This window comes from Octopus bimaculoides, chromosome 26 (genome assembly GCF_046866305.1).
Source record: "Octopus bimaculoides isolate indiv1 chromosome 26, ASM4686630v1, whole genome shotgun sequence".
Taxonomy (NCBI): domain Eukaryota; kingdom Metazoa; phylum Mollusca; class Cephalopoda; order Octopoda; family Octopodidae; genus Octopus; species Octopus bimaculoides.
In genome coordinates this window covers 14,939,504-14,947,978 of record NC_142953.1, presented here as the reverse complement: position 1 = coordinate 14,947,978, position 8,475 = coordinate 14,939,504, and the positions used below count along the sequence as shown (strand labels likewise).

Below are 8,475 nucleotides of genomic sequence, written 5' to 3'. Positions count from 1 at the left end.
GCATTCCCCACCCCCCACACTCTTTGCATATATGTGAATTCTGTACTCCCTATTCATGCACCTCTGGCTATACCTTACCATTTATACAGTTCTATATTTAAGAGATGAGGAATTATGTACATTACTCTTTACTCTTTCCTTGTTTCAGTCATTTGACTGCGGCCATGCTGGAGCACCACCTTTAGTCGAGCAAATTGACCCCAGGACTTATTCTTTGGATGCCTAGTACTTATTCTATCGGTCTCTTTTGCTGAACCGCTAAGTTACAGGGACATAAACACACCAGCATCGGTTGTCAAGCGATGTTGGGGGGGGGGGGAACAAACACAGACACACAAACATATACACACATATACACACACATACATACATATATACATATATACGACGGGCTTCTTTCAGTTTCCGTCTACCAAATCCACTCACAAGGCTTTGGTCGGTCCGAGGCTATAGTAGAAGACACTTGCCCAAGGTGCCACACAGTGGGAATGAACCCAGAACCATGTGGTTGGTAAGCAAGCTACTTACCACACAGCCACTCCTGTGCCTACATTTGACGGATATTTGTCCTTATCTTGTTTATTGTTAATTGAGCATGTGTGTTTGTCCCTCCACAATCACTTAACAACCAATGTTGGTGTGTTTACATCCCCGTAACTTAGCGGTTCATCAAAAGAGACCAATAGAATAATGACTAGGCTTATAAAGAATAAATACTGGGGTCGATTTGTTCGACTAAAGGCAGTGTTCCAGCATGGCCACAGTCAAATCACTGAAAAGAATAAAAGAATCTGTCAGTAACGACAAGGAGTGTTGCAATTGATCCGATCACCAGAACAGCCTACTCTTGAAATTAGCATGCAGGTGGCTGAGTACTCCACAGACACATGTACCCTTAATGTACTTTTCAGCGAGATTCAGCAAGACATACAATGGGACAAGGCTAGCCCTTTGAAATACAGGTCCAACTCACTTTTACCAGCTGAGTGAACTGGAACAGTATGAAATAATGTGTCTTACTCAAGAACAAAATGCCTCACTGAGAATCAAACTCACAACTTTACAGTCATGAGCTGTATACCCTAACCATTAAGCCACACACCTTAACTCTTGCCATTTATAGAAGGCTCTAGAATATGTCATGGCTGTTGATAAATATTTTACTCACAGTCTATATTTACATTATTTTTATGGGAATATTTTTGTTTTATTTTAAAATTCCTAGAGTGGCAATGTTCAGCATGTTTTTACAACAATCAATGGTTTTGACAATGTGTTTGTGCTTTGTCATTCATAACATGAGAAACTTTCTGTTCAACATCTCACCTGACTACTTTATTTACCTGTGTATACATGTAATAAATGGGTGTAGGTTTATACGTACCTGTATATGGCTATATGCTTATGCATGTACATATTTGTGTGTGTGCGTGTGTGTACAATTGTAAAAACACTCTTTGATTGTTCATTCAGTATTGTTTTTCTCCTTGTACATGAGAAACAGTTGGCTAAAATGGGTGACTACTTTGAACCTTAGATCTGGGTGTAGGGTTAGTGTATCCTTTCTGTCAAAGGGTGTAGGCCAGAAATGTCAAAGACTTTTCCATTCTTCCCAAGCGTTAAACTAATACACCTGCTTGTTGTTCCTTCACTTGTCTTCATCTTCTGTTTTCTATAAATTTGAACTGTATCTCTCCGTTTTCAAACTTAATAAATATATAATATATATATATATATACAAAGTGGGTGGTATTGCCCCCACTGGGGGCAGTGGAAAGTTCCAAAGGGGTAATGAAGAAAAATGGGGCAATATATATATATATATATATATCATCATCATCATCATCATCGTTTAACGTCCGCTTTCCATGCTAGCATGGGTTGGACGATTTGATTGAGGACTGGTGAAACCGGATGGCAACACCAGGCTCCAATCTAATTTGGCAGAGTTTCTACAGCTGGATGCCCTTCCTAACGCCAACCACTCAGAGAGTGTAGTGGGTGCTTTTACGTGTCACCCACACGAAAATGGCCACGCTCGAAATGGTGTCTTTTATGTGCCACCCGCACAAGAGCCAGTCCAGGGGCACTGGCAACGATCTCGCTCGAAAACCCTACAAAGGCCAGTCAGGCGGTACTGGCAACAGTCACGCTCAAGATGGTACATCTTATGTGCCACCCGCACAAGAGCCAGTCCAGGGGCACTGACAACGATCTCACTTGGCTTGCCATGTCGTCTCACGCACAGCACATTTCCAAAGGTCTCGGTCAGTAGTCATCGCCTCGGTGAGGCCCAATGTTCGAAGGTCTTGCCTCACCACCTCAGCCCAGGTCTTCCTGGGCCTACCTCTTCCACGGGTTCCCTCAACTGTTAGGGTGTGGCACTTTTTCACGCAGCTATCCTCATTCATTCTCACCACATTTCCAAACCAGCGCAATCGTCTCTCTTGCACACCACTACTGATGCTTCTTATGTTCAGCTTTTCTCTCAAGATACTTACACTCTGACGGGTATGCACATTGACATTACACATCCAGCGGAGTATACTGGCTTCATTCCTTGCGAGCTTACGCATGTCCTCAGCAGTCACAGCCCATGTTTCACTGCCATGTAGCATGGCTGTTCGTACACATGCGTCATACAGTCTGCCTTTTACTCTGAGTGAGAGTCCCTTTGTCACCAGCAGAGGTAAGAGCTCTCTAAACTTTGCCCAGGCTATTCTTATTCTAGCAGCTACACTTTCAGCGCACCCACCCCCACTACTAACTTGGTCACCCAGATAGCGGAAGCTATCGACTACCTCTAGTTTTTCTCCCTGGAATGAGATAGAAGTTGTTTCCTGTTTGTTTACAGTCTTTATTGCACCTGAACATCTGCCACATACAAAAACTAACTTCGTAGTTAATCTGCTTTTGATATTGCTGCACCTCTTATGTGTCCATAGCTTGCACCGGGTACATCTTATAGAGTTACTACCTACTCCTTTTCTACATACTGAGCAGGGCCATCTACCTGAAGGGGTTTGTGTTTTATCTACCTTCATACTTATTAGGATTTTGGTTTTTGCTAGGTTGACTCTAAGGCCCTTCAATTCTAGTCCTTGCTTCCACACCTGAAACTTCTCCTCTAGTTCTGATAGTGACTCCGCAATTAGTGCAAGGTAATCAGCATAGAGGAGCTCCCAGGGGTAACCTGTCTTGAATTCCTCTGTGTTCGCCTGGAGGACTATGATAAATAGGAGGGGGCTGAGGACGGAACCTTGGTGGACCCCTACCTCTACCCGGAATTCATTACTGTACTCACTTCCAACCCTCATCTTACTGGCAGCATCTCTGTACATGGCTCGCACAGCTCTCACTAACCATTCTTCTATCCCAAGTTTCCTCATTGACCACCAGATAAGGGATCGGGGGACCCTGTCAAAGGCTTTCTCCATGTCAACGAAGGCCAGGTACAGAGGTTTATTCTTGGCTAGGTATTTCTCCTGCAGCTGTCTCACTAGAAATATGGCATCAGTGGTGCTTTTACCTGGCACGAACCCAAATTGCATCTCATCTAAATTGATTCGCTCCCTAATTAGTTGGGATATGACCCTCTCCGTAACTTTCATAACCTGATCTAACAGCTTGATGCCTCTGTAACTATTTGTATCTAAAGCGTCACCTTTACCTTTGTAGCAGTTGACTATGGTGCTGCTACACCAGTCATTGGGTATGACTCCTTCGTGTATCACCTGGTTCGTAATACGGGTGACTAGGCTTATATATATATATGTATGTAACTCCTTCAAATTCCGCTGAGGTTAATTTTGCAGTGAAGGTAAAGGACATGTACACCACCCATTTTCAGTGGGTTTTTTTTTCCAAATTTTTTTTCGGATTTCTATGATTCTGATATAGGGGAATTCGATTTTGCCCCAAAATCACGTTTTCAAAATTTTTACTTCCCCCACTCCTACACCAATTCATTAATTTTAAACTTTTTTTTCAAATACTTTATCTTAATCCACGAAATTAAAAAAAAAAGGAATCTCAGATTTGGAAACTGTATATTTTTATGTGGCTTAAAAAAAAAAATTCGAAAAAAAGTTAAAAATTAATAAATTGGGGGTGGAGTGGGGAAAATTAAAATTTTGAAAACGTGACTTTTCGGCAAAATCGTATTTGTTCGGATTTATATGTTTTCGATGTATCGAAAACATAAAACCGAAAGAAATTTAAAAAAAAAAAAAAAAAACCACCGAAAACGAGTCGTGTACCTTCGCCCTTTCATCCTTTCGAGGTGGATGAAACAGGTTCCTATTGGACACTGGAATCGTTCTAATCGACTTATCCTCTACCCGGAAATTGTTGGCCTTCAGCTCAAATCACGTTTTCAAAATTTTAACTTCCCCCATCCCTACACCAATTCATTAATTTTAAACTTTTTTTCAAATTCTTTATCTTAATCCACGAAATAAAAAAAAAAGAATCTCAGATTTGGAATCTCTGTATATTTTTACGTGACTTGAAAAAAAAAAACGATTCTAAAAAAAGTTAAAAATTAATAAATTGGGGGTGGGGTGGGGGAAATTAAAATTTTGAAAACGTGACTTTTCGGCAAAATCGTATTTGTTCGGATTTATATGTTTTCGATATATCGAAAACATAAAACAGAAAAAAAAAAAAACCCCACCGAAAACGAGTCGTGTACCTTCGGCCGATTTTGCCTTTCATCCTTTCGAAGTGGATGAAACGAATACCCATTGGACACTGGAATCGTTCTAATTGAGACTTATCCTCTACCCGGAAATTGCTGGCTGTCAGCCAAAATTTGAAATCATTCGTCGGTCGCTAGATATGTTACTTTTACTAAACATAGGCAAGTGCCTCTTTCTTTCACTCATATATATATATATATATATATATATTTCCTAATTTTCTACGGAATTATTAATCCAGAAAGTACTTTTTGCTTGTCGTTTGGCACTTTTCTCTCTGAAAGTGAAGTTGTTTGGTGCAAGGGTACTACTAAAGAAGAGTGGTCCCCAACGCGCACCCGCGCAGTTGCACGTCCGCGCTAGCTAGTCGTGAGAAAATAAAGAAAACAAATCGCGCATGTACTAATTTGCATACGCTTGCACGCGCACATGTATTCATTTGCATACGCGCACTCGCACACGCGCGCACTTGTAGGATCGACTATCCACGACTAGCTAGCGCGGACGCGCGACTGCGCGTTGGGGACCACTCTTCTTTAGTAGTACCTGGTGTAAGGACATTTTCTTTAACCACAACAAGAAATTATAACCACTTTCTAAAAATGGCAGACTTTTGTTCCTGTGGCCTTCAAACAATTGTTTCTGTTTGTTGGTGACTTGTCATTTGACGTACAACGTTTTCTAAAGGTAAAAATTTTTTTTTAATTATCAATAAACACAACTTTATTGTTTCTTTTGTAAACACGGTGGCTAAAAAAAGACGTATACAACATTTTGTTTTAATAACCTGTTTTTGTGTTTGTGAGTGTATATGTGTATTGTTCGTACATTTGTGTCTGTGTGTGTTTATATGTTTGTATTCGTACCTAATATATGTGCGTGTGTGTTGTAACATGTATATGTGTGTCTGTGTTCGTTAGTACGTACATGTCTATGTGTGATTCAATTTCTGTGTACGCGTATGACGGACCTACGGAATAATAGCTGTCATGAATAAAACAGAATTTCTGGTTTCTTTTTCTTTTTATTTTTAGTAAGAAATAGTATTGTGATCACCTGTTACTATGAGAACCATAGGTTTTTCTTTTTTCTTTTTCGGTGGTGGATCTCTAATTATACTTTCCTTTAATTACGGTGAAATAAACTGTTATGTTTCCCTCGGGTGACTCGTAGAGATAACATAACGAGTTATACAGTTTAATTATTACATTTATTGTTCAATTACATACAAAGAACGCACTCACCCAATGTTCGTTATGAATAAACAAAAGTCATGTCCCCCATATATATATCAATGACATTTTACTACGACAGTCCCACAAGACAACAACAATGAAACAATGAACTCAGACGAACCACATGACACACGGAACGTCAGACGAATTACATATCTAACAGTCCATATAACACCTCCCCACTGAAATTGATGCTACACAAGAAGTATCAACAGCAAAGTCTCTCTTGGGTTTTACGGGTTCTCTTGGACCGTCTTGGGTTGTCTGGTCCATACTCTGGAACGGGTAACATAGTCTTGGGTCTGGTTTGTCTTTGTGTTAGTGGCACAGTTTCCGAGATCTCCATCGGGTGATCTGTTGCAAATTCAAATACAGTGTTTTCTGCATCACCAGGTTCATTGTCTTCCTCAGTTGTGTACCGCGGTCGCAGCTGTTCCCAGTGTCGTCTCCACATCGGGCCATGAGGTATGACCTTCACGTTAAAGCAGCGAGTACCCAATGACTTCTTAATGATTGCTGGTACCCATCGGGGATCTTTGTCTCGGCGAGGTCCATAGTAGAGTGCATACACAGGATCTCCGGCCTTGTACTGCCTGGTAACTTTAGCGACATCAGCCGAGCTTGGAGTCACCTGAGACTTATGTGCTTCCTTAGACTGTTTGCCTTGAGCAATGTCTACTGGCGATGGCAGCAGAGAATCAATCCTTGTTCGTATCTGCCGGTGATTCAAAAGTTCACTTGGAGAGAATCCACAGGATGTCGGTGTTCTCCGGTACTGCATCAAGAATTCTTGAAGTGCTCGTGTTGGCGGAAGAGAAGACTTCCTCAGAGCTTGTTTGAAGGTCTGCACCAAACGTTCCGCTGCTCCGTTGGTAGCTGGGTGGTAAGGTGCCCCTGTCAGGTGTGTGATCCCGCGTTCTTTGCACCAGCTCTGGAACTCCTCAGACGTAAACGTTGGTGCATTATCGGTGACCAGTGTGTGAGGAAATCCGAAGTACGCAAAGTCTTCCTCAAGCAGATTCAAAGTGGCTTTGGAGGACGTGGAGGAAGTGGGATGAATGCATGGGTACTTGGAATAAGCATCTGTGATCACCAGCTAATCTCTACCCATAAAATTTATTGCATGATCCAGATGTAAGCGGCTCCACGGCTTTTCTGGTAACATCCATGGGTGAACTGGAGGCTTAGATGGCTGCCTTTGATGTTCGTTACATGAATCACATCGTCGACTGGCTATCTCTATAGCAGCATCGATACCAGGCCAATATACAGCAGTTCTTGCTAGCTGTTTCATGCGTTCCATGCCAAAGTGTCCGAGATGCAGAAGATTGAGGATCTTTGGCTGCAAGCTATGTGGAATCACAACTCTAGATCCATGTATAAGGCATCCATGACAGATACTAAGTGAGTTTGATAACTTACGGAACTTGTTGACTTCGTCATTGATCTCCATGTTCTTTGGTGGCCAGCCTTCACGGACGTAGCGCATCACTGTAGATATCACTGGATCTTTCCCTGACTCTTGACGGAGGACGTTAGCATCCACAGGTTGGACTTGAATACTAAGAGCTTTGATGGCACACACCATGTCTATGTCTTCACCATTTTCCTTTCTGTCAAAGTCGTTGTCATCACCGAATGGCAAGCGACTGAGGGCATCAGCATTGCCATGATCTGCTGATTTCCGATATTCAATGGTGTAGTCAAACTGGTTCAGCCACAGGGCCCATCGTGCTAGTCTGTTAGCAGCGAGAAGTGGCGTCCCTTTCCTCGGACTGAATAGTGATGTCAGTGGCTTGTGGTCAGTCACGAGTACGAATTTACGACCGTACAAATATTGGTAAAACTTCTGCAAGCCAAATATGATAGCTAGGGCTTCCTTTTGAATTTGACTGTAGTTACGCTGTGCAGAAGTGAGAGTCTTGGACATATTGGATATTGGGCGCTCGCTTCCATCAGGATAGCGGTGAAACAGGACTGCTCCAATACCAACGTTTGATGCGTCACAAGCCAGTCCCAAAGTTTTGTTTGGATCGAAGTGTATCAGAACTTGACTTGATGAAAGTACATTTTTCAAGTGATCAAAAACTGACTGTTCCTCATCTCCCCACTTCCAAATAGTTGACTTTTTCGTAAGGCAATAGAGTGGCTCTGCTATACTGGCTAAGTTTGGGATAAACTTTCCATAAAACTGAACTGAACCTAGGAAAGATTTCAAGCTTGGTTCGTTCGTTGGAGATGGCATCTTTAAGACTGCTTCGACTTTGGATCCCTTAGTGATCCCCTCAGTCGACAAAATGTGTCCAAGGTATTCTACACTGGGTAGTGCAAACTGGCACTTTTCACGGCGACATCTGAGTCCATTGTCGCTTAGACGTGTGAGCAGACACTTTAGGTTGTTTAAGTGACTATTTGCATCTTTCCCACTGACGAGCATGTCATCCTGGAAGACGGCCACTCCAGGTAGATCATGGGTCAGGTTTTCCATGATCTCCTGAAAGTAACCAGGTGCTGACTTGATTCCGAAAGGGAGTCGTTGT

General features: G+C 42.1%; 1 protein-coding gene across 1 annotated transcript in view; it reads left to right on the top strand.

Annotated features, from left to right (window-relative positions):
• The first annotated feature begins 5,069 nt into the window (after positions 1-5,069).
• Positions 5,070-8,475, top strand: part of LOC106878981 (transmembrane protein 26) — a 130,251-nt gene continuing 126,845 nt past the window's right edge. Inside the window, exon 1 of the mRNA XM_089342979.1 lies at positions 5,070-5,387. The gene's annotated coding sequence lies outside the window, so the exon portion shown is untranslated. The remainder of the gene's footprint in view (positions 5,388-8,475) is intronic.